The following is a 26,807-nucleotide window of genomic DNA, read 5'->3' on the forward strand; positions in this document are numbered from 1 at the left end:
TTTGGGGTGCAGCCTGGTCGCTCTTCAAATTTTCCCGTCCCGCACGCAACTTTGCCTGCCACTGGCGAGACCGGAAAATCCCAGCCAATATTTCCGCTTGTGGAGCCATTGAATACTAGGGGCAATAAGCATAAGATAGCCACGAAAAAACCCAATAGGGAATTCATGAGAATGTTCATCGGCCAGAGAGTGGTGAGAACGTGGAACTCAGTACCAGGTGGAGTTGTTGAGAAGAGTAACCTACATGCAGTCAAGGGGAAGTTACATAAGTGTACGTGGGAGAAAGGAACAGACGGACATCCTCATGGAGTTAGATGAGAAGGATGGGCGGAGGCTCGGGTGGAACATAAACACCAGCAAGCACCAGCTGGGCCGAATGGCCTGTTTCTGTGCTGTTCATAGGATCAGAAAATGATTACAGCACAGAAAGAAGCCATTCAATCTGTCATGTCTGTGTCAGCTCCCTGCTAGAGCCACTCAGCTCTCCCCCACTTCCCTGTAGCCCTGAAAACCTTTCCTCTCCAGATAATTATCCAATCCCTTTTTGTAAAGCACATTTGAATCTGCCTCCACCACATTCTCAGGCAGTGAATTCCAGATCCTAACCACTTGCTATGTGAAAATGTTTTTTCTCTTCTGGCTCTTTTGCCATTCACCTTAAAATGGTGCCCTCTGATTCTCGACCTCACTGTAATGGGAACAATTTCTCCCTCTCTGTTTGGTCCAGGCTTTTCATGATTTTGAACACCTCTTTCAAATCTCTTCCCAACTTTCTCTTCTCTCTCTAACAAGGACAGTCACAGCTTCTCCAGTCTATCCACATAACTGGAGTTCCTCATCCTTGAAACCATTCTTGCAAATCTTTTCTGCAGCCTCTCTAATGTTCTCAGCCCCTTTCTAAAGTGTGGTGCCCCAGAACTGGACACAATACTCCAGTTGAGGCTGAACCAGTGTTTTGGTTCCTCATCACCTCCATTTTGAAGAAGTCATATTTGACTCAAAACGTTAACTCTCCTTCTCTCTCCACAGATGCTGCCATATCTGCTGAGTGTTTCCAGCACTTTCTGTTTTTATGTCATCAAAACGTCCTTACTCTATGGGCTGGATTTTACAGAGGGCAGACAGTTCACTCTCCACCCCCATCCCCACACCCCAGACCCCCACCCTCGGAAGGGAAGTTGGCCAGCAGCCTGCCTGCTTCTACTTCCTATGTTCCAACGACCCTGGAAGAAGCCATAAGGCGCTGTCGACGGGTTGAACTAGAGCGGGACTTCCGCCCCTCAGTGGGAGGAAGTCCGGCCCTCAAGGGTGGGATTGGCCAACAGTTCTGGCAGTGCCAGCGCTCACTAATGGGCACTGCCACCACTGCAAGGAAAGGCAGGAAGAAGAGAGGTGCCTGCACAGATAGGTCAGCCCTGGGCTTTTAGTGTGGGGAGGAATCCAAGACCCCAGGGAAGGGCGGGGAGAGGGAGTTGGGGGGAGTCTGGATTTGAGGGACAGGCGGTGAGGAACGAAAGCAGGAGTGGGGGGGTTTCACATCTTAGGGGGGGGGTGGGTGCCACTGATACACACAGGTCACCACCCCCGCCACCCACAAAGGACGTGCCCCCCACTTCCTTCATGCCTTTTTTCAGCTCGGTCTAAGAAAACAGCCTGCCCACTCCCACACCCCAGGCCAGGCCTACAATATTATGGCCCATAATATCTCAGTTAATTGGCTTGGTAACATGCACCATGACCTTTAACTCTTTATTTAAGTATGGCGGGTGGGCTGCCTGTTTTGGTGCCTGCCCATCTACCGTGTTGAGGAAGCCAGCTCAGGGGTGGGCAAGAAAGCGGTGGGCTGGGACCCCCTCGTGTTTTACGTGACCCCCCCCCCCCGCCCAAAACACGCCTGGCAATGGGGTTTTAAAATCCGGCCCTATGGGCACAATTGTCCCAGATTTGCACTGATTGCAGTAGGGGAAGTGGGAAAACGATTTTATCCGTTGGCCACAATAGCAGCTTCTCACGCCGTAGTGTCCCAAATTCCCGGGAAACACGCTGTTTCAATAGCGGGCAGGGTCTCCTTCGCACACCCCCCTAGCCACGCCATCACCTCGATGCTTCAGTGCTCCGGCCGCCATAGTTAAAGTGCAGTCGTGCGCAGACATCTCACTGCTCCCCCAGCCCAGGACTGTTGCACATAAGACAGAATCAGAAAGACTGCAGCAACCCCGCAACAACCCCCCCCCCCCCCCCCCCCCCCCCGCCCTGGTTAAGTGACGTGCCTCTTGGGTGCATTTTGGACACACTGGAGACCCACCGTGATGTCCTGTACCCTCGCTCTGGCCACAGAAGGGGCAGCAACATCACCAATCCAGCATGGGAGGCGGTGACAGCGGTGGTCAGCGCCAATCCCCTGTGAAAGAGGACAGCCACCCCAGTGCCGCTTCAGGATGAATGGTCTCATCATTTCCACCAGGGTGAGTGACGCTTCTCAACACTCTCAACTCAAACCCATCCGCACATCCACAGGGGTCTCACTCCTCAAAGGACAACAGCACTAACTCTCACACGCCCCCTCACATCTCCATCAGGCTCATGTCCTCTTGAGCTTGCATCCTCATCCTGTCCATGGCTCCACTCACCACACAAACGTTCCACACTGTGCCATGTGTCCTGCCCACATTCTCTCCACTTTGTTGTCATGCAGGAGAAGCCTGCTCTCATCAGCAGGAAGAGGTCCCAGGCCGGGGGGGTGGAGTGGCCCACGTTAGGCCCCTCTGACACTTTGAGGAGCTGACTGGTGAGGACGTGAACCTTGCCTGCGGTGACAGTAAGGTTGTTGGCGAACACCCTTGTGAGGATCCTGTACCACATCATCCCTCTCTCAACGTGAGTGCTCTCTCTGGTTTTTGGCTATGCTGACTGGCACTAATTATCTGTACATTGGTTCACAGGGAGCTCTGCCAAGCAACCAACATCCTCAGCCAGCCAGTCCCTCAGCTCTTTTTTTAACTCATTCATGGGATGTGGACTTCGCTGGCTGGGCCAGCATTTATTGCCCATCTCTAGTTGCCCTTGAGAAGGTGGTGGTGAGCTGCCTTCTTGAACCACTGCAGTCCATGTGGTAAGAAGGGAGTTCCAGGATTTTGACCCTGTGACAGTGAAGGAGCAGTGATATATTTTCAAGTCAGGATGGTGAGTAACTCGGAGGGGAACTTTCAGGTGGCGGTGTTCCCATCTATCTACTGCCCTTGTCCTTCTAGATGGCAGTGGTCGTGGGTTTGGAAGGTGCTGTCTAAAGAGCCTTGGTGAATTCTTGCAGTGCATCTTGTAGATGGTACACACTGATGCTACTGTGTGTCAGTGGTGGAGGGAGTGAATGTTTGTGAATGTGGTGCCAATCAAGTGGGCTGCTTTGTCCTGGATGGTGTAAAGCTTCTTGAGTGTTGTGGGAGTTGCCCTCATCCAGGCAAGTAGGGAATATTCCACCACAGTCCTGACTTGTGTGTTGTAGATGGTGGACAGGCTTTGGGGAGTCAAGGGGTGAGTTACTCATCGCCACAGCATTTATATGGCTAGTCTCCTTACAACCTCACCCACCTGACACCTGCGTTCCCCCACTACCAAGCTCACCCCCCACCGACAGCTTCATTACCCCCCTCTCAACCTCACCCCACCCCTGGTACACCTACATCTCCCAAACATAGCTGGGCCTTCCTCTCCCACCCCCTTGACTATTATCCGTTGTGGACAGACCCTCAACGGTGACATTCCACCTTCCGTGAGCTGCTTCATGTCCATGAGAATCCAGCCAGCATGCCATGGACATTCCTCCAGTGTGCTGTTGGTGTCAGGCTCCAGCATCTTCTGCTCCTTGGATGTCCACGATGTGAGCAAGGCCCTGTTGGTAAGTCCTGACTTCTGCGCATGACACTTTTCGAGATGTGTTCTGTACCGCTGTGCGATCCAATGGCAAGTGGGGTGGATGATTCCGGTGGTATAACAATACGCCGATGTATTACAATGAGGCTCCCAAAGTCCGATGGCAGGAAACGTGACCTGCCATCGACGGGCTGAGCGGACGATCGCAAACTGTTTTCACGGCATCGTGGAACCTATTCCTGGCCTTCCCACCATGTTGCCCACTCACATCGCTGGGCACGCCTGATGCCAGTGGACAAAGAAAATTCCACCCTACGTCTCTATTGATAAAGCCCAGAATCCTGTTTGCCTTTTTAACCACTCTCTCAACCTGCCCTGCCACCTTCAATCATTTGTGCATATATACCCCCAGGTCTCTTAGTTCCTGCACTCCTTTAGAATTGTACCCTTTGTTTTATATTTCCTCTCTTTATTCTTCCCACTGTTTCTGTATTAAATTTCACCAGCCTGTCTATGTCCTATTGAAGTCTGTCATTATCCTCCTAACAGTTCACAACACATCCAGTTTTGCGTCATCTTCAAATTTTGAAATAGCGCCGTGTGCACATGAGTCTAGGGCATTAATATTGATCGGGAAAAGCAATAGTCCTAATACTGAGGCCTGGAGAACTCCACTGTATACCTTCCTCCAATCTGAAAATAAAACGCTTACCATTATTCTGTTTCCTGTCGCGCAGTCAACTTCCTATCCATGCTGACACCATCTCTGTTATTCCATGGTTTCAATTTTGCTGGCAAGCCTATTATGTACCACTTTAACAAGTGCCTTTTGGAAGTCCATGTACACCACATCAGCCTCATTGCACTCATCAACCCCTCTCTGTTACCTCATCAAAAAACTCAGTCAAGTTAGTTAAACGCTAAAATTTGCCTTCAGCAAATCCGTGCTGGCTTTCCTTAATTAATCCACGCTTCCCTCTGAGTGACTCTTAAGCTTGTCCTGGATTTTCATTTGCAGCAGCTTTCCCACCATCGAGGTGAAACTGACTGGCTTGGAACTGGCTGGGTTTATCCTTACACCCTTTCGTGAACAAGGGGGCAACATCTGCAATTCTCCAGTCCTCTGGCACCACCCCTGCCTCTAAGGAAGATTGGAAGATTATGGCCAGTGCCTCCCTTTCTTCCCTCAGATTTTGCAGATGCGCAAGGTCTTGTCCTGGTGACTTATCAACTTTAGGTGCTGCCAGCCTTCCTAACACCTCTTCTATATCAATTTTTAGACCACCCAGTGTCTCAGTGACCTCCTCTTTCGCTGTGATTTTAGCAGCATCGCTTTCCTTGGCAAGGACAGGGGCAAAGTTAAACTCATTTAATATCTCAGTCATGCCCCCTGACTTCATGGGCAGGAATTTATGCTAATCGGGCGGACGTGTGCCCAACCTGTTTGGGCGTGAAATTGTGCGAGATGGCGTCGGGTGAGAGTCCCTCGTCACCCGGCGCTCGTGTGGTATTCCGGTCGGTGGGCATGTGCAAAAGTCGGAGGTGCGCCTGTCGACAGTTAAGAGGGCAATTAAGGTTATTAAAGGCGCAATTGTCTCCGATTTTTCCTGGTCCATCCAACCTTATTGTTGGCAGACGGGGGGAATCGCCCAGGTGGACTTTGCAATTTTCATGAAACGTCATCCAAGGGCGGGATGAGGTTTCCATTATTAAATGGAAGAGAAATAAAAATCTATGGACAGCACTTTTATCATCTGTATGTTCAGGTGCCTGATGGTGATGCTTAGACATTGTTTTCCTGATTTTCAAATCTTTATTTAATGCTTTTCATGTCTTCAGTTCCCTGGGGCAGCTGTCAGTCTTCAGGGAGCTCTCTACCTTCAGGGAGCTCTCTACCTTCAGGGAGCTCTCTGCCTTCGGGGAGCTCTCTGTCTTCAGGGAGCTTTCTGTCTTCAGGGAGCTCTCTGCCTTCGGGGACCTCTCTGTCTTCAGGGAGCTCTCTACCTTCAGGGAGCTCTCTGTCTTCAGGGAGCTCTCTGTCTTCAGGGAGATCTCTGTCTTTGGGCAGCTCTCTGTCTTCAAGGAGCTCTCTGTCTTCAGGGAGCTCTCTGTCTTCAGGGAGATCTCTGTCTTCGGGCAGCTCTCTGTCTTCAGGGAGATCTCAGTCTTCAGGGAGATCTCTGTCTTCGGGCAGCTCTCTGTCTTCAGGGAGCTCTCTGTCTTCAGGGAGATCTCTGTCTTCGGGCAGCTCTCTGTCTTCAGGGAGCTCTCTGTCTTCAGGGAGCTCTCTTTCTTCGGGGAACTCTCAGTCAGCGCTCGCCCGCGCCTGCACTGATGTCAGTGCCGTCCTTCACCCCCGGCCTCACCCTGACAGCGCTGATCTTCTCAGTGTATGCTTCACACCGTTCATTGGCTAGCCAGCTTGTAATCGCTGTCGGGGGACGGATAGCGGTCGATGGTTCATTCCCCGGCCAATCTCAGACCCGCCAACCTAAAAATTCTGCCCCATCGTAAACCCCCCTTTTGGTCCCTTATCAGTTCCACTCCTCCTCTCGCTACCATTTTGCTATTTATACGCTGAGAGCAAATGTTTCTTTTTATTCATTCCTGGGATGTGGGCATCGTTGACTAAGCCAGCATTTATTGCTCATCCCTAATTGCCCTTGTTCAGAGGGCATTTTAAGAGTCAACCGCATTGCTGTGGGTCTGGAGTCACATGTAGGCCAGACCAGGTAAGGACAGCCGATTTCCTGACCTCAAGGACATTAGTGAACCAGATGGGTTTTTACAACAGTCGACAATGGCTTCACGGTCACTGTTAAACTTTTAATTCCAGATTTTTATTGAATTCATATTCCCCTATCTGCCGTGGTGGGATTTGAACCCAAGTCCCCAGAGCATTACCCTGGGTCTCTGGATTACTAGTCCAGTGACATCAGCACCATGCCATTGCCTCCCACCATGCTGCCAACCTTTTCTCATACTCTCTCTTTGCCTCTCCTTTTTCATCTTCTCTTCCCCTCTGAACTTCTACATTCAGTCCAGTTCTCACTTGTATTATCAAACTGGCATCTGTCATTTGCCCCTTTTTACTGCTTCATCTCTCTCGTCAGTCAGGGAGCTCTGGACTTGGGCTGTCCTTCCTTTCTCCCTGTCATGGGAGGTGTGCCTTGACTGCAAACAAGCTATTTAAAGGCAGACCATTGTTCCATTAAATTTCATGCCATGCTGAAAAAGGAGAAGACGCAGGGTCATTGTGGAGTCTCGATGCAAGATGTGACATCTAAAGCAGGAAAGTGCCCCTTTAAGGGCAAGTCGTAAATGTCGGAGGAGAGAGCCAAGGCTGAACATGTGCCGTGCATGGCCAGCTGAGCAAGCATAATAGAGAGCAGCTGAATATGCCTTCTGAATCCCACAAACACACACAAGCAGACCCCCAGTAGCAGCTACAGACAGATGGGCAGGCACTGTCTGCTTGCCAGACAGCCCCTCTGCAGAGGATATTTTTTATCAATGAAGACTCAGGCATGCGCAGGGCTGCAGCAACCCCAGAGCACGAGAGGGCTGCTGATTGGATGGCGTGTGCTGTCTCTTGTTTATCAATGAGCCCCTGGCTGTGTGACACGGGAGCAGCAAAAAGACTAAACCCAGCCCCTTTACTCAAGGCACAGAGTTTGCGGAGAGGCAAGCATGACTCCCTTCCCTGCCATTCACAAACAGCTCGCTGCTGCCTTGAATGGGAAGATGCCAAGGGCTTACTATTAATACCCACTATTTCCTAGGAGACTAGAGACTCTTCAATCAGTGATTGATCCTGGCTGAGACAATTCACACTGTCACCCTGCGTAGTCCATGAGCTTAATTGGTTGCACTGTGCACCCCGATCAAACACAGTTACCCCCAGGCGGAAGTTGCTCAGATTTAATCAGCTCATTGGCAGGAAGATGCTAGGAATAAATATTGCTCGCTTTGCTGCATCCTGACAGTACATAAGAAATAGGAGCAGTGGGTAGGTCATTTGATGTGTCGAGCCTGCTCCGGAGACACCATTCAATCAGATCAAGGCTGATCTGATCAGTATTGCCTCAGCTCCACTGTCCTGCCTGTTCCACATAACTCTCAACTCCCCCATAGTTCAAGAATTTGTTTATCTCAGCCCTGACTATATCAATGACTCTGCCTCCACAGTTCCCTGGAGTAGAGAATTCCGAAGATTCACGACCCTCAAAGAAAAGAAATTCCTCCTCATCTCTGTATTAAATGGGCGACCCCTTCTTCTGAAACTGTGCAGCAAAAATAACATTCTGGATCAAGTCGCTTTTTTGTGTGCAAAACTCATGCAGGAATCAGACACACACACATTTACACATACAGACATGCAAACACACGCACACACACACAGACACACATGCACACACTCAGACACACAAACACACACAGACGCACAGACACACAGACACACACATAGACATACACACACATGCACACAGACATACACACACACACACACATACTGACACATGCAAACACGCACGTGCACATGTGCACATGCATACACACGCACACTCAGACACACATACACACACACACACATAGACATACACGCACATACAGAAACATGCACACACACGCACACACTTTTTAAAAAAAGGGTGGGAATTCCAGGATTTTGACCCAGTGACAGTAAAGGAACGGCAATATATTTCCAAGTCAGGATGGTGAGTGACTTGGAGGAGAACTTGCAGGTGGCAGTGTTCCCATGTACCTGCTGCCCCTGTCCTTCTAGATGGTAATGGTTGTGAGTTTGGAAGGTGCTGTCAAAGGAGCCTTGGTGAGTTCCTGCAGTGCATCTTGCAGATGGTACACACTGCTGCTACTGTGCATCGGTGCTGGAGGGAGTGAATATTTGTGGATGTGGTGCCAATCAAGTGGGCTGCTTTGCCCCAGACGGTGTCAAGTTTCTTGAGTGTTGTGGGAGCTGCACTCGTCCAGGCAAGTGGGGAGTAAGTAGATGGTGCACAGGTTTAGGGGAGTCAGGAGGTGAGTTATTCACCGCAGAATTCCTAGCCTCTGACATGTTTTAGTAGGCACAGTATTTGTATGGTTTGTCCAGTTCAGTTTCTGGTCAATGGTAACCCCCAGGATGTTGATAGTGGGGGATTCAGTGATGGTAATGCTATTGAACGTCAAGGTGCGACGGTTAGATTCTCTCTTGTTGGAGATGGTCATTGCCTGACACTTGTGTGGTGTGAATGTTATTTGCCACTTGTCAGCCTAAGCCTAGATATTGTCCAGGTCTTGCTGCATTTGGACATGGGCTGCTTCAGTATCTGAGGAGTCACGAATGGTGCTGAACATTGTGCAATCATCAGCGATCATCCCCACTTCTGACCTTATGATGGAAGGAAGGTCATTGATGAAGAAGCTGAAGATGGTCGGGCCTTGGACACTACCCTGAGGGACTCCTGCAGTGGTGTCCTGGAGCTGAGATGACTGACCTCCAACAGCCACAACCATCTTCCTTTGTGCTAGGTATGACTCTAACCAGTGGAGAGTTTTCCTCGATTCCCATTGACTCCGGGTTTGCTAGGGTTCCTTGATGCCACACTCAGTCAAATGCTGCCTTGATGTCAATGGCAGTCACTCTCACCTCACCTCAGGAGTTCAGCTCTTTTGTCCATGTTTGAAACAGGGCTGTAATGAGATCAAGAACTGAGTGGCCCTGGAGAGAACCCAAACTGGGCGTCAGTGAGCAGGTTATTGCTAAGCAGGTGCTGCTTGATAGCACTGCTGATGACTCCTTCCATCACTTTTCTGATGATGGAGAGTAGACTGATGAGGCGGTAACTGGCCGGGTTGGATTTGTCCTGATTTTTATGTACAGGACATACCTGGGCAATTTTAAACATAATTGGGTAGATGCCAGTGTTGTAGCTGTACTGGAACAGCTTGGCTAGGGGCGTGGCAAGTTCTGAAGCACAAGTCTTCAGTACTATTGCTGCAATATTGTCAGGACCCATGGTCTTTGAAGTATCCAGTGCTTTCAGCCGTTTCTTGGTATCACGTGGATTGAATCGAATTGGCTGAAGACTGACACCTGTGATGCTGGGGACCTCCAGAGGAGGCCGAGATGGATCATCCACTTGGCACTTCTGGCTGAAGGTTGTTGCGAATGTTTCAGCCTTATCTTTTGCCCTGATGTGCTGGGCTCCCCCATCATTGAAGATGGGGATATTTGTGGAGCTGTCTCCTCCAGCGAGTTGTTTATTTGTCCACCACCATTCATGACTGGATGTGACAGGACTGCAGAGCTTAGCTCTGACCTGTTGGTTGTAGAACTGGTTAGTTCTGTCTAACACTTGCTGCTTCTGTTATTTGGCACGCAAGTGGTCCTATGTTATAGCTTCACCTCATTTTTAGGTATGCCTGGTGCTGGTCCTGGCATGCCCTCCTGCACTCTTCATTGAAGCCGGGTAGATCTCCTGGCTTGATGGTAATGGTAGAGTGGGGGATATGCTGGGCCATGAAGTTACAGATTGTGTTCGAGTACAATTCTGCTGCTGCTGATGGCTCACATCACCTCATGGATGCCCAGTCTTGAGTTGCTAGATCTGTTCGAAATCTATCCCATTTAGCATGGTGGTAGTGCCACACAACACGATTTTTGAGCAAGTGCAGCAAGACCTGGACAATATCTAGGCTTGGGCTGACAACTGGCAAGTAACAAGCCATACAAGTGCCAAGTAATGACCATCTCCAGCAAGAGAGAATCCAACCATCACCCCGTGACATTCAATGGCATTACCATCACTGAATCCCCCACTATCAAAATCCTGGGGGTTACCATTGACCAGAAACTGAACTGAACCAGCCATATAAATACTGTGGCTATAACAGCAGGCCAGAGGCTAGGAATCCTGTGGTGAGTAATTTACCTCCTGGCTCCCCAAAGCCTGTCCACCATCTACAAGGCACAAGTCAGGAGTGTGATGGAATACTCCCCACTTGCCTGGATGAGGGCAGCTCCCACAACTCAAGAAGTTTGACACCGTCCAGAGCAAAGCAGCCCCCAGATTGGCAACCGATCCATAAACATTCACTCCCAACACCACTGACGCACAGTAACAGCAGTGTCCACCATCTACAAGATGTACTGCAAGAATTCACCAAGGCTCCTTAGACAGCATCTTCCAAACCCATGACCAATATCACCTTGAAGGACGAGGGCAACAGACAGATGGGAACACCACCAATTGGAAGTTCCACTCCAATTCATTCACCATCCTGACAATATATCGCTGTTCCTTCATTGCCACTGGGTCAAAATCCTGGAATTCCTTTCCCTAACAGCACTGTGGGTGTATCTATTGTGGGTGTATCATGGACTGCAGCGGTTCAAAAAGGCAGATCACCACCATTTTCTCAAAGGCAACTTGGGGTGGACAATAAATGCTGGCCCAGCCAGTAAAGCCCACATCCTAGGAATGAAAAAACACATATACATATGCACACACTGACACAGACACACAGACACACACATACATACACACACCCACAGACATACATGCACGCACATGTACACGCAAACAGACTCACGCACACAAATGGACATGCATGCAGAAGCACAGGCAGACACAAATACGCACAGACACACACATACACACACACACACAAACTGACACATACACATACACGCACACACAGACATACACAAACACACACAGACACACACATGCATATAACAGACACGCATGCACAAGCACATAGACACACACACACACAGCCGCACAAACATACCCATGTACCCGCACACACAGGCATATGCACACACACTCGCACGTGCACATGCACACACATACACACGGACACATGCACACGGACACACCATGCACACACAAAGATGCACATGCAAATGTGCACATACACTCGCCCATGCATGGACACATGCAGTCATGTACGCATACCCACAGGCACACACACACACACACACACACGCAAAGACTCACACACCTGTTATTTTAGTAACTCTATATGACTATTTTAAAGCTGCACAGTGCTATAGAGTATCAGTCAGTTGTTTCCCAGCCCACGTTATGGCTCTTGACGTCGTTGATTGTTGTGCTGTATCCGAGGCTAGTTATTCTTACCATCTATATTTCAAAAAAAGATCCTGAAACTATGATTCACAAGTGTGGAATATTTTAATACTGCAGTTTCCAGAAGAATTCATAAAATAAAACTAATACAAGCAATTCCACTTAAAATCACTTTTTGTCCTTCAGAGGAATGGTTATCTTGCTTTTCAGCAATGGAAGGCATCACTCAACCATCTAAATGTCTGCATTTCCCAGCAAGAGTCACTGAGTAGTGGGGTCTCTGATTTATTATTGATTTATGCCCTCCTCCCAGCTTCAGTCAGTGGGGCTCCGACTGGTTCAGTTAGCAGTACTCTTGAGTCCAGGTCACAAGGTTCAGGGTTGAAGTCCCACTCCAGGATCTAAGTGCAAAAATCTCAGTTGACACTGCAGTGCAGTACTGAGGGAATGCTGCGCTGTCTTGCAGATGGGACTTTAAACAAGCTGCCTGCTTAGGTGGATGTAAAAGAACCGACAGCACTATTTTGAAGGGTAGCTGGGAGGTATTCTTGGTGTTGGCCAATATTTAATCCATCAACCAACATCACACAAATAATCTAGTCATTACCACATTTCTGATTGTGGGAGCTTGCTGTGCACAAATTGATCGGTTTCCTACATTACAACAGCAGCTACATTTTGAATGCATTTCATTGCCTGTAAGTTGCGTTATGGTCAGGAAAAGTGCTATATAAACTCAAGTCTCACTGCATAGGAAGCATTAGGAGCAGGAGGAGGCCATTCAGCCCATCAAGCCTGGTCCATCATTCTATTAGGTGATGGTTGATTTGCACCTCAGCTTCATTTACCCACTTTAACTCCATACCCCTTGACACTTTTCCATAACAAAAACTGTCACAGTGTTGAAAGCTTCAATTATCCCTCAACATCCACGGCCTTTTGGGGGAGATCGCAATCTCTGGATTTCCAACACCCTTTATGTGGAAATGTGCTTCCTAATTCGCCAATGAATGACCTTTCTCTACCTTACATCATCTTGTTTTTAAGCAGCCTGTCAAAGGAAATAGCTTCTTAGCACCTATCAAATCCTCTTAACATTTTAAACTCAAGGCGATACAAGCCAAGCTATGCAACCGATCCCTATAAATTACCCCTTTACTCCCTGGTAGCATTCTAGTGAATGTGCATTGCACCTCTTTTCAAGGCCAACATATCCCTCCTGAGGAAGGACCTCAACCTCAACACGTAATTTCAGTCGAACTTTGGGCTCTCTGTATGACTTTACTTAGTAGGTTATGCGGCGAGCTAAAAATTTTGATATTATGCCAAATTTAGTCGCAACAGATCTCCATAGAAACAGCAGAAGGCCAATGCAGCCCCTCAAACCTGTTCTGCTTTTCAATGAGATCATGGCTGATCCTTATCTTAACCTCATCCACCACCCTTCCTTCCAGAATCTTCTTGCCTAACAAAACTTCATCAATCTCAGTTCTGAACTTGTCAGTTGGCTTTGAGTCACAACAACTATTTTTAGGAGGAGAGAGTTCCAGACACTTCCACCACCCTTTGTGTGAAGAGCCGCTTGCTGACATCACCTTTGAATGGCTTGGCTCTAATTTTAAGGTTTACTCCCATATTCTAGCCTCTCCCACCAGAGGAAATAGTTTCTCTCTATCAACCCTGTCAATTCCTTCAATCACCTTGAACACCTCAGATCACTGCTTAATCTTCTGTACTGAAGGGAATAGACGCCGAGTCTTTGCAACTTGCCTTTATTTAATCGGTGGGCTTTTAAAATTAAAATGAAGAATTTACTTTTTTGCCTTTTTATATCAGTAAGTCTGTTAGCCGGGTGATTGGTAAGAATGGATAGGAAATGGCTATGACTGACCAAGAGATAGAAACATCTAATTTATTATGGAGCATTCAATCCATTAACTGCCTCACTGACAGGGATCAGCCTCTCTGCTTTTTGATTTCTACCCAGTCTTCTCTGCCCCCCCCCCCCCACCTTATCTTTGTGATTAAAAAGTCCATTTATCTTCCACTTTCCAGTTCTGTTAAATCATCCACAACAAAGATATTAACCTGTTCCTTTCTGATTTTGGGCACCGATGGATCTGTGGCATTAAAGCAGCATTTTCCAATGGTATGCTTCAACTTTGGCTGTTTCTTTTTATAGCTCAGGAGATTATGTTGTCCATGTAAATGGAGGAGTGAAGGCCTAAAGTAATACAGGACACAATCAGGAATGAGAAGATTCTGGAAAATAAAGCTTAAATTCTCTGACATTAAGGAAGAATTGCATTTGCATAGCACCGCAGGATTTCCAAAAAGCACTTTATAGTTTTACATGCAATGTGGTTACTATTATAAATTAAGAGTTCAGCAGCCAATTTGCGCACAGCAAGGTCCCAAAATGAGGCTGAATTTTCCCCCCGTTTAGGGGGGGGGAGTTGATGGGCAGGCGCGTGTGTGTGCGCTTCCGATTGGCACCCCCAAACAGAGGCGCGGGGCCATTTTACGTGGGTGGGCCAGTTAAGGTCTGCCCAGCGTGATGTCCGGCGGGAAGCGCTGTGCGCTCCCTGTGCGGGCGAGGTGGGGGGAGGGGTGGAGGGGGAGATCACTAAAATCGAGAGTGCTCTCTTCCGCAAATGCACATGAAAGAGCGCACACATCTCCCTGAGGCTAAGTGCTGCCTCAGGGAGATCGCCTCTGCTTTCAAAAATACTAAAAATAGAAATAAAAAAATTTCCCTAACATGTCCCCTCATATGACAATGTCACATGAGTTGGGACATGTTCATAATTTCCAAAAAAACTTTATTAAGATTGTTAAAACCCTACATGAACCCTCATCCCACCCATGGATGAGGTTTCATGTTTTTTCCACTTCCCGCCGGGGCTCCTGGCCTGCCCGCTGACCTTAAGGTTGGACGGGCCGGTCCACTAATTAATTTAGTTGATCTGTCAAAGGTCTCAATTGGCCATTGACAGGTCGGCGGGCCCACAGCTGATTTTGCTGCACCCCCGCCTTCCTGAAAACTTAAATGGGGCGGGGTGACTTCGGGAGTTCCGCACGACATCACCGCACGTCATTTTGCGCGTTGGCAAGTGGGCCCCACCCTTACTCGCCGACGGTAAAATCCAGCCCCAGATCACGAGTGTTTTTTATATTGAAGTTGATCGAGGGACAAGTTTTGGCCAGGGCAATGGGGATAACTCCATCGAACAGGAATCTGCTGTATCTCTCCGAGAGATAAGAAGGGGCCTGGGTTTAACATCTGATCTGAAAAGCACGTCACATCAGACAGAGCAACACACCCTCGTCCCTACGCAGGAGCAAGTGTGTTCAGTTCTCTGGAATGGGCATTGAACCTACAGCTTTTCTGACTCAAAAGAGGAAGTGCTACCCACTGAGCCATGGCTGTTGGCTAATGATTAATTGTAAGTAAGTGAGAGATCAAAAAAAGAAAAACTGCAAATTCTAGTGAGCAAAATTAAAACAGAAAATGCTGTGAGTCTGCAGTAAGTTTGCTACCTGCCCTCTCAGGTGAATGTAAACCATCCCCAAGCTACTATTTTGAAGAAGTGTAGGGGGGGGTGTGCGGTTTTCCCTGCTGTTCTGGCCAATTTTTATCACTCAACCAACATCACTAAAAATAGATTATCTGGCCGTTATCGCATTGCTGTTTGTGGGAGCTTGCTGGGCTGTGTTTCCTATGTTGACTGCATTTCAAAAGTACTTCATTGGCTATAAAGTGCTTTGAGATATCTTGAGGTCATGAAAGTGTACGTGTGCACGTCTTTCTTTCCTACAAAGAAAAGAGATGGGTTAATGTTTCAGGGTCAGTCCCTGCTCGGAAGTAAAGAGTTGAATGTTTCCATCAGGCCTTTGTAAGAATTAAACCTTACTACCTTTCTTAAGGGTGCTTTCTTTATACATATTCATTCATGGGATGTGCGTTGTTGGCAAGACCAGCATTTGTTGCCTATCCCTAATTGCCCTTTGGAGCAGTTAAGAGTCAACTGCATTGCTGTGGGGCTGGAGTCACATGTGGGCCAAACCAGATGGCAGATTTCCCTCCCTAAAGGAAGTTAATGAACCAAATGGTCTTTTACAACAATCAATGGCAGTTTCATGATCACTATTATTGAGACCAGCTTTCAATTCCTGATTTTTTAAAAAATAAATTGAATTTAAATTCCACCAGTTGCCATGATGGGATCGGAATCTATGCCCCCAGAGCATTAGGCTGGGCCTCTGGTTTATTAGTCAACTGATAAAACCATAAGACCATAAGATGTAAGAGCAGAAGTAGGCTATTCGGCCCATCGAGTCTGCTCCGCCATTCCATGAGATCATGGCTGATCTGATAATCCTCAACTCCACTTTCCTGCCTTTTCCCCATAACCCTTGATTCCTTTACTGATTAAAAATCTGTCTACCTCAGTCTTGAATATACTTAATGACCCAGCCTCTACAGCCCTCTGCGGTAAAGAATTCCAGAGATTCACTACCCTCCGAGAGAAGAAATTCCTCCTCATCTCTGTCTTAAATGGCTGACCCCTTACTCTGAGATTAAGCCCTCTGGTCCTAGACTCTCCCACAAGGGGAAACAACCTTTCATGCATCTACCCTGTCAATCCCCTAAGAATCTTATATGTTTCAATAAGGTCACCACTCATTCTTCTAAACTCCAATGAGTACAGGCCCAACCTACTCAACCTCTCCTCATAAGAAAATCCCCCATACCTGGGATCAACCTAGTGAACATTCTCTGGACTGCCTCCAATGCCAGCATACCTTTCCTTAGATCAGGGGACCAAAACTGTTCACAGTATACTAGGCATGACCTAACTAGTGCCTTTTATAGCTTTAGTAAGACTGCCCTATTTTTATATCGGCTCCCCATACAACGATACTCAGGGAATTATGCTACATTCTCTGGTACTGATTAGTATGATTAAGAACGACGTTGTCCAAAATTGGAATTTCTAAATGTGCATTTAGAATAAAAATGCACACTCAATTCACAGCGCAAAATAAATTCTACATTGGCATTCTCTGAAAATCACGATTCATTCATTATTTTTGGTGTAACTTCATTTCAGCCACTGTTCTATTTCCAGACACCGAACAAAAAAACCCAATTCTGACAGCGAGAGAATTGCAGTGTGTAAGTGGGAAGAAAATGAATCTGTCATCTGACTCATAATGCAGCATTAGAGTGTTTGATGTGCTCTTTGTTCATCGAAGTTACAGTCAGTGCCACTTCTCGCAAGAGAACGAAAGGAGAGGAATTCAATTTGATATGTAAATCTGATGCACTGCATAGGCGAAGGTGTTGGACCTGATTTTATGGTATATTCCTATCATTCAGTCTCCGCCAGAGCAAGCTTATTTAGGAATGATGCAGGTGGGAGTATATCTTACTAAGAAGCACACTCTTTGTGAGCTAACAGATGCAAAAATGACTCATTGCTGCCTTTGCGATCTGTGCTGAGAAGTAACTTGGTTCACGATCTTTATCCATAAGCTGTCTTTTATGAGTCGTGCTGTCAAATACCCTGGAGCACTTGAAAGTCCAACTTGAGAAAAAAATACATTTTCATGAGCAAAATATTTTTTTTCGCAACTGGACTAGATGGCATTGAAGAAGAAGGCTGGGAATGCTTAGATTGGATCAGATTTGCACTTAAATGGAATTTACTCATGTAATTGGGCCCTTGAGCAAAATAAATTTACAGGGCTATGGGAATAGAGCAGGGAATGGGGGTTGCATTACAGAGAGTCAGCATGGATTTGATGGACTGAATGGCCTCCTTCTGTGACAGAATGACTCTGTGGCTCTATGACAGTAACAACTCAGTTCGGTTGGTCACGTTTTACCTGCTGATCCAAATATCAGAGAAAGACAGAACTTGATAACAGTAAAAAAACTGCGGTTGCTGGAAATCCAAAACAAAAACAGAAACAAAAATACCTGGAAAAACTCAGCAGGTCTGGCAGCATCGGCAGAGGAGAGCACAGTTGACGTCTCGAGTCCTCATGACCCTTCAACAGAACTAGAAATAGTTCTGTTGAAGGGTCATGAGGACTCGAAACGTCAACTCCGGAAGACAGAACTTGCATTTATACAGTATCCTCTATGAGCTCAGGAGATCTCCCAACACTTTATAGCCAATTAATTATTTTGGTACCATTGTAACGTGGGGAACACAGTAACAAATTTGCGCAGAGCAAGCTCCCACAAACAGCACCGTGTTAATGACCAGATAAACTGTTTTTGTATGAGAGAGAGGAAGTACTGGAGGGACTGGCATTCATGAAGGTGGTTAAATCGCCAGGGCCAGATAGATTGTATCCCAGGTTATTTAAGGAAGCCAGGGAGGAAATAACAGATGCTCTTAGGATTATTTTCCAATCCTCACTAGATCCAGGCGAGGTCCCAGAGGATTGCAGGTCCATTGTTGTACCATTATTTAAAAAAGGTGCAAGGGATAGGCTAGAAAACTATGGGCTGGTCAGTCTGGCTTTGGTGGTCGGCAAATTATTTGGAAACAATTCTGAGAGACAGGGTAAACTGTCACTTAGAAAGGCACGGACTGATCAGGAATAGTCAGCATGGTCCTGTTAGGGGAAGACTGTGTTTTACTAACTTAGTACAATTTTTTGAGGAAGTAAGATAGAGGATTGGTGAGGGTAGTGCAGTGGATGTTGTCTACATGGATTTCAGTAAGGCATTTGACAAGGTCCCACATGGCAGACTGGTCAGGAACGTGGGATCTTATGGGATACAGGGGAAAGTGGCAGGTTGGATCCAAAATTAGCTCAGTGACAGGAAGCAAAGGGTAATGGTCGGTGGATGCTTTTAGTGAATGGAATGAAGTTTCCAGTGGTGTTCCACAGGGCTCAGTGTTTGGACCCTTACTGTTTGTTGTATATACTTAAATGACACAAAAAATTGGCCTCGTAGTTGATGGTGAAGAGGGTAGCTGTCGACTCCAGAATTATAGCTATGGTTTGGTTGAGTGGGCAGGGAAGTAGAAAATGGAATTCAATTTGGAAAAATGCAAGGCAATGCTTTTGGGGAGGGTAAACAAAGCAATAAATGGAAAGTTATTGAGAGGGGTTGAGGAAGTGAGAGACCTTGGAGTGCATGCCCACAGGAAATTGAAGGGGGCAGGACAGGTGGATAAGCTGGTCAAGAAAGCATATGGAATGCTTTCCTTTATTGGGCAAGGTATTGAATTCAAAGCAGGGTTGTAATGATGGAACTGTATAAAATGCTGGTTAGGCCACAGCTGTAATTTTGTGTATAGTTCTGGTCACCATATTACAGGAAGGACATAATTGCTCTGGAGAGAGTGTAGGGGAGATTTACAAGAATGCTGCCAGGATTTGAAAATTACAGCTAGGAGGAGAGATTGGTTAGGCTGGGGTTGTTTTCCTTAGAACAGAGAAGGCTAAGGGGCGACCTAATTGAGGTATACTGCATTATGATGGGCCTAGATGGGGTAGACAGGAAAGACTTGTTTCCCCCTAGCTGAGGAGTCAATTACCAGGGGGCAGTACATTTAAGGTGATTGGTGGAAGGATTAGAGGGGACATGAGGTAAAGGTTTTTCACCCAGAGGGTGGTGGGTGTCTGGAATTCACTGCCTCATTTGGTGGTTGAGGCTGAAATGCTCAGTTCATTTCAAAGGCACCTGGATCTACATCTGAAGTGCTGTAACCTGCAAGGCTACGGACCAGGGGCTGAAAAGAGGGATCAAAATGAGCAGCTAGTTTCATTTTTCTCTTTTTCAGCTGGCGCAAACACAATGGGCTGAATCTGAATGGCCTCTTTCTGCACCGTAGCTCTTCTATGGTTCTACGGCATTAGATTAATAAATATACAGGACATGGGTGAGAGCTCCTCTGCTTTTCTTCAAAAAAATGCCAGAGGATCTTTTGTGCCCATTTCTGAGCATTGGCTTAGGCTTAATGTTTCATCTGAAACATGGCACATCTGACAGTGCAACACTCCCTCAGTATTGCACTGCAGTGACTGTTCAGATGTTGTGCTCAAACCTCTGGAGTCGGATTTGAACCCACAACCTTCCGAGTCAAAGGTGAGAGTGCCACCATTCTCGCTTCAATCCCTATTCCAGGCCATCAACAAGTTGAGTCAGACTTTTATTACCAAGTCAGGTAGCTTAAGTTTGGAAATTTCCTGACTTGGCAGATCCACCTTGGCTTAAAGGGCCCCGTTATCCCAAACTTCACTCTGGGGAGGCTGGGGCGAGATAGACCCGGGTCCTTCAACCTGGAAGAAGATTGCCGGTGACCACAGGGACGGGCTGGTTAAAAGTCCACCCAAATCTATTTGACTTTGTCTCAGTTGTTTTAGAGGCTGTTAGGCCCTTTGGCCCTCACCCCTCACATCCCCTCATCCCCCCAACCACGTCCCATCCTCCTCATGCCAATTCATGCGCTCATTCCACCTACATGCCACCTCATACTCCCATGCCTCTTCCATGCCTTCTATGCTCCGTCCATGCCATCTTCATGCTCCCATGCTACAGCATACTCACATGCCATCTCCATAGCCGGTCACCCAGTATCCACTACAGGCAGGCCTCAGGAACCATTTGGAGATGAAAGAAAACCTAAGTGTCTAGTTGATGTCTCACTCATAGCCACTTGACACTGAAAAGAAACCCATTCAAAGAATTTAAATCCCCTCGAGTTCAGACTGTTGTAAGACAGATCAAATATGGCTAATCATTTAATAGCCTCTTTAAATTGCTGGTCAAAATGTGAAGACAGCCAACCCCTGCTGAGATAAGTGCTTTTATAGCTTTTGAAACTCAACTAAGCATTCATAATGACCTCAGCTGTACTGGCAGCCCTTGGGAAATATCAACAAATAACTCTATTGAAACTGCAGGAACAGATGATAATTGTTTTTTCTAACCTATACCAGTTGGCCTATCAATCAAAGTAGCCCAGAGGAGGGTTTCTTTTTATATCTCTTCCTGACAGTTTTAACCTGTTTTATTTATGTTTAAAGGGCTGGAGATTTTTTTTTAAAGTCTGATCGGACATTTAAACAGAACTTATCCACCCTTCATAAGTGTTTACATAAATTCTGATTCCTTCGCTGCAGATTAAGGACTTTGGAATAACAAAAATGGGGTCTGTTTGAACTCAGCACCAATCTCAAATGGTCCTGCTGAGTTCAGGTTTCCCGACTGTGTGATTCATGCCCCGGAGTGTGTTACAGGGTAATTTCCTACTTGAAAAGAGGCAGAAAGAGCTCCTCTAGTGTCTAGGCCAATATTCCTCCCTTAACCAACACAACCGGAAACAGGTGAAGTCATCACTCATCTGATTTGATGACGGTTGAATTCCTGTTATGCACAAGTTCATCACTGCGTTAACCCACGTAACAACAATGGTTATATATGATAACATTTGTGCCACACAAGTTCCAAGCAATGACCACCTTTAACAAGAGAGAATCTAACTATCCCCTCTTGCCATTCAATGGCATTACCATCGCTGAATTCTCCACCATTAACATCTTTTAGGGCTGCCATTGACCAGAAACTTAACTGGACATGTCATATAAATACCAACAGGTCAGAGGCTGGGAATTCTGCAGAGAGTAACTCACCTCCTGACTCCACAAACACTGTCCACCATCTACAAGGCACAAGTCAGGAATGTGATAGGATACTTCTATTTGTTTTGATGAGTGCAATGCCAACAATACTTGAGAAGCTTGATCCAAGACAAAGTAGCCTGCTTGATAGCCAACCCCTTAAACATTCACTCCCTCCACCACCGCTGTACTGTGTGGCATCCACAAGAAGCACTGCAGTAATTTTTCAAGGCTTCTTTGGCAGGACCTCCTAAACCCACAATCTCTATTAGCTCAAAGAGTGAGGAGTGAGACCAACAAATACACAGGAACATCACTATCCATCTGCAAGTCCCCGTCCAAGTCAAATACCGTTCTAAATTGGAAATATATCATCGTTCCTTTATCATTGCTGTGTCAAAATATTGGAACTCCCAGGACTGTGGCTGTACCTACAATACATGAACTGCAGCAGCTCAAGAAGGCAACTCACCACCGCCTTCTCAAGAGCAATTAGGGATGGGCAATAAATGCTGGCCTTGCCAGTGATGCCCACATCCCATGAACGAATATAAAAAAATAATCTAATGTAATTCACTGAATGTGAAGCAGCGTAGGATGTTCTGAAGCTGTGAGAAATGTAAGCGATTTCTATTTGTTTAGGGATTGCTAGTATTATGGTTGTAATAAATTTGGAGTGCAGAATGGGTTTTTTGTAAGAAACAATGAACTTTATTAACAGACTTCAGAGGAGACTACATGCTTATTCCAAGACCAAGGCTAAAAAGCTCCACTCCTAAGATTCCCTGCGCTTGAGGCTGATTGGTCTATGCAGTCACATGATCCCACAACAGTAAGAAATGGTTTAACTTGGGCCACCAGATATAACTTGGTGCGAGCATCTTCATTTCCAAAATACCAGGATGCTCACTATGAAGTTCTTCCAATAATAGTTCTCTTCCTTGCACAGGGATAACAACACTTGTTCCCGGTAATAAGATGCCATCTTGACAATTTGTGAGGTGAGGTGCTGCGTCGGCACTATGTACCCTCGTCGCCAGTTGTAATAAACTTGTAGAGTGCAGGACGGGTTTCTTGTAAGAAACAGTGAACTTTATTGTTGCTACATGCTAGCTCCAAGGCCAAAGTTAAAAATCTCTGCCCCTAAGATTCTCTGCGCTAAGGGCTGATTGGCCTGTACAGTCACATAATCCCCATAACAGTGAGAAGTGGTTTAACTCACAATCATCGCAATGTTTTAGCCTTTACTACATTCAGATCCTTGTCAAATGTGCAGATATATCATAAGCATTGGCAACAGCAACAAGCTCCCTCTGGAAATTCCTGAAATGGATCTTGCCTCCATTAAGCCCAGAGATTGGCTACCAGGCTTTTACTCTCAGTTTAGGGGTGGAATTGGGTGCCACCTTGGGGGTCACGAACAGGAAGACTACTTAAATGTTACCAAACAATTTTTCAAATTTGGCCTCTTAAAGGGGCGGATCACATACTCAATTTGACCTTCACTGCAGGGGGGAGTTCATTGATCATTGCAACTTCACGCCTGCACATATAGCCTCTTGATACTTGCACGCTGGCAGTTAAAAGTACCTGCATCCTGCTCACGAGGTTTTGGAAGAGCGGGGACCGTTCTTACACAGGATACTCAGTTTCTGTCAACAGCCCCCAGCCTAGATGAACGAGGCCTGGCCCGCAAAAAGACCAAACTTCCTGTCAAGAATATCAGGCTGCCAGACAGCTTGTGGGAAAGTGGGAAGGGAGATCAAGCCCAAGTGTGGTCTTCAGGTAAAGAGGGATCACTCAGCAAGCATATTTACACCAAGGTGGGCAAATAATAATTTAACTCTCCAGTTTGAAGTCATAGGCCAGAATTTGGTGTCGAGCGTCATGGTGGGGCATATAGGGACAAATGTGGTGAGACGGCCAAAAATCGGTTTCATGTCATCGTGAAACCAGTTTGTGATCGTCCGCTCCCCCTGTCATTGGTGAGCCACGTTTCCTGCAGCTGCACATCAGGGACCTAATTTCAATACTTTAGCATTTCATTATAAGCCCTGCTTGACGGAATCATCCCCCCACGCTGGACCATCCTGGCACGTCGGCGTGTTTCACAACTGTACATGAGCGATGTGCACCCGGAGAGCTGTGCTTAGCTCGGGACCTCGAGGTTTGTTTGCCTACCTTGCTTCGGGCAGCACTCGTGGTCATCAGCGCCAGGCTTCACAGGCAGCACCGGGTCACTTTTAGAGGGGCTCACCGGCAGGTCTCTACTTACCAAAGCAGCCGCAAGGCTAGGGCTTGCTTGCGGAAGGGGGAAGAAGTGGCCTCAGACAAGGGAAGAGGCTGCAGGGCGGGGGCTGTACATGGGGTAGGGGGGTATCCCAGGGTGTGTGTGTGGGGGGTACATGTTGATCTGTGCAAATGGCCTCAAGACGGTGAGGGCTGAGGAGGCAGTCTCCAGAGGAGATGAGGCCAGATGGAGATGTGAGGGTGTGTGTGGGAGAGTGAGTGGTGATGTCCCTTGAGCTGGCAGTGAGTGAGATGCCAGTGAATGTGTGATGGCCTTGTGAGTGTGTGAGTTTAGAGTGATAAGCTAGCTGCTTTACCCTGACAGCACGGATTAGATCATTCATCCAGTTACTGCACTGCAAGCTCTTATGTGCAGTGTTGGCACTGACCACCATTGCTACTGCCTCACAAACCAGAGTGGTGAGACTGATGAGCCTCCTGCAGCCAGGGTGGGGGTAGAGGGCATTACAGCGGGCCTACATGATGTCCAGAAGGTGTCCCAGGGTTGCATCGGGGGGCTGCACTCCTCTTGGTTTTTGGGGCCATGTCTTCACCGGAGCTGTCCTGGGCTGCAAGCATTGAGAAGTGTGCGCACGGCTGCAGTTTAAATATGGTGCCCTGTGTGAGGAAGTGGCGAGTATCGGCCTGGCGGACATATTGGAGGCCGCCCATCAGCGAGGCTGTGTGTTTCCTGTGAATGCTACATTAAACCACACAACAGCAAGTGCATGTTAAAAAGTAACTCAAAGAGTCTGCAATATCCTGGGTAACATGGTAAGGCTCCATATAAATACAGGTCCTTTCTTACATCTCACAAGCTTGATCGTTGGCAGAAAAGTGTTGATTAAATTCTAAATGATGATTGTACGATGTTGTGAGGGTGGCCGAGTTGCTACTGCTGATGATAGGATTGACCTGCAGACACTTCTTGGGTGGAAACATTAAGTTTATTTACATCACACTCAGCAGCAACTACACGTGTGCTTTCAACTCCAACTCTATCTCTACACTGAATATTGAATTCAACAACTTTAGGTCGTGAGTCCCCTCCCCCATACCCACCCCCTTTCTGTTTCCCCCCTTTTTTTTTTCCCAATAAATTATAAAGATTTTCCTTTTCCCACCTATTTCCATTATATAAAATAAAAAAAAAACCCACTAGAGCTATACCTTGAGTGCCCTACCATCCATTCTTAATTAGCACATTCGTTTAGATAATATCACCAACTTTAACTTTAACACCTATGTGTTCTATTGTACTATTGTTGTTGACATCTTTTGATGATCTGCTTCTATCACTGCTTGTTTGTCGCTACAACCACACCAACCCCCTCCACCTCTCTGTCTCTCTATCTCTCCGCCCCCCACACACACACCTTAAACCAGCTTATATTTCAGCTCTTTCCTGGACTCGAACTCAAGTTCTGTCGAAGGGTCATGAGGACTCGAAACGTCAACTCTTTTCTTCTCCGCCGATGCTGCCAGACCTGCTGAGTTTTTCCAGGTAATTCTGTTTTTGTTTTCTATCTCTACACTGACTGCTGAGGTAGCCCTCGTTACTCTCCCATTGGTTACTACAGATCATGTGATCTTCCTTAACAAGTATTATTCTTAAAGGTTTATTACACGCTAAATAAAACCCTAATTACTACATAAGGAAGCTGTGTTTTAACTTTAGATATGTTGGTTAAAGATAGGAGTCCAAAAAAAATCATCCCACAACTTATGTTCATTGCTAGCTATATGTGGAAGATGTCCCTACCTGAAACATCTGACATCAGTTCAGCGTTTATAAAAGTTCATAAGTATTCACTGCTGGCCTGACTTCAAATGGTGTAATTTGGAGTGAGTATCGAAGCTCTCAAAAATATGATCCTGTCCTACAGGATTCATTAAAAGCATTCAAAACCATCGAAAGACATCGTAGCTTGACAAGGCTGTGGAAGCGATCTCCTGCGCTCAAACAGGCATCATATCAAATTGCTTTGTAGGTTTGGGCACAATAGTTCAGTGCCGCCTAAAAATAAGAGCTCTATTTATAACTCCCCCTTTTCCAGCAGAGCAATGTCTGGCACGAGTTAGCAATAGCACAGCATATTAAGTAGTGACTGATAAATAGACATGCATCAAATTCGCACTCTGAAATCACAATGAATAAAGAATCCGTGCGCTGAGATTCAGGGGCTTGCTACGTCGTTTCCAATAGTCGAGGGGGAAACAAGAGTGAGCGGCCATGGATACAAGTTTAACCTTAAGGGCAGAATTCCACGTCCCAGGGGTTGGGCGCACGGACAACCCGGTCGGGTGTAAAGTGGCGATGTTATTGCGCACTCGCACGATATTTCGCTGGGTGGGGGGCGGGCAGAAGTTGGAAGCGCACCCGCTGACAACTAAGAGGGGAATTAAGCCCACTGATGGCGCAACCGGCTGCCATTTTCCGTGGCCCGTCCAACCTTAGCGGTTAGCGGACGGGCAAATCGGCTGGGTGGCCTTTACATTGTTCACCAAACCTCATCCAAGGGCGGGGAGAAATCTCCCTTAGGAAATAAAATAAAAATAAGTATCTGTGGACAGCGTTTTTATGAGGTATATTTTCAGGTGCTTGATTGCAATGCGTGGGACATTGTTTTTCCTGCAGCTTTTCAAACCTTTATTTCATCGTTTGAAGGTCTGCAGCTCCCTGAGACAGCTGTCTGCCAGCAGGAGGGTCTCTCTCGCAGCGCTCACCGCCCCCCCCCCCAGTCCGCAGTGACGTCATCACCCGCCCTCTTCCCGCCCCCCCCCCCACCTGGGCAGCGCTGAGTTTTTCAGCCCGCCTTTGAGGCTGGCTGGCTGTTAATCGGCCAGCCGGCGTCAAATTGCGGTGGGTCGTTTCCTGGCCGCTCCTGGACCCGCTAACCG

At 47.0% G+C, this 26,807-nt stretch overlaps 1 long non-coding RNA gene across 1 annotated transcript; it reads right to left on the reverse strand.

The window, feature by feature from the left end:
• Window positions 1–13,989: 13,989 nt before the first annotated feature.
• On the reverse strand, window positions 13,990–25,885 carry LOC121293280. The gene is made up of 3 exons (XR_005946476.1): window positions 25,669–25,885; window positions 20,545–20,659; window positions 13,990–14,190 (listed from the first exon to the last, which is right to left on the reverse strand). It is a non-coding gene; the product is annotated as an uncharacterized LOC121293280 (long non-coding RNA).
• Between the last annotated feature and the right edge of the window lie 922 nt (window positions 25,886–26,807).

This window comes from Carcharodon carcharias, chromosome 21 (genome assembly GCF_017639515.1).
Source record: "Carcharodon carcharias isolate sCarCar2 chromosome 21, sCarCar2.pri, whole genome shotgun sequence".
NCBI classification, from domain to species: domain Eukaryota; kingdom Metazoa; phylum Chordata; class Chondrichthyes; order Lamniformes; family Lamnidae; genus Carcharodon; species Carcharodon carcharias.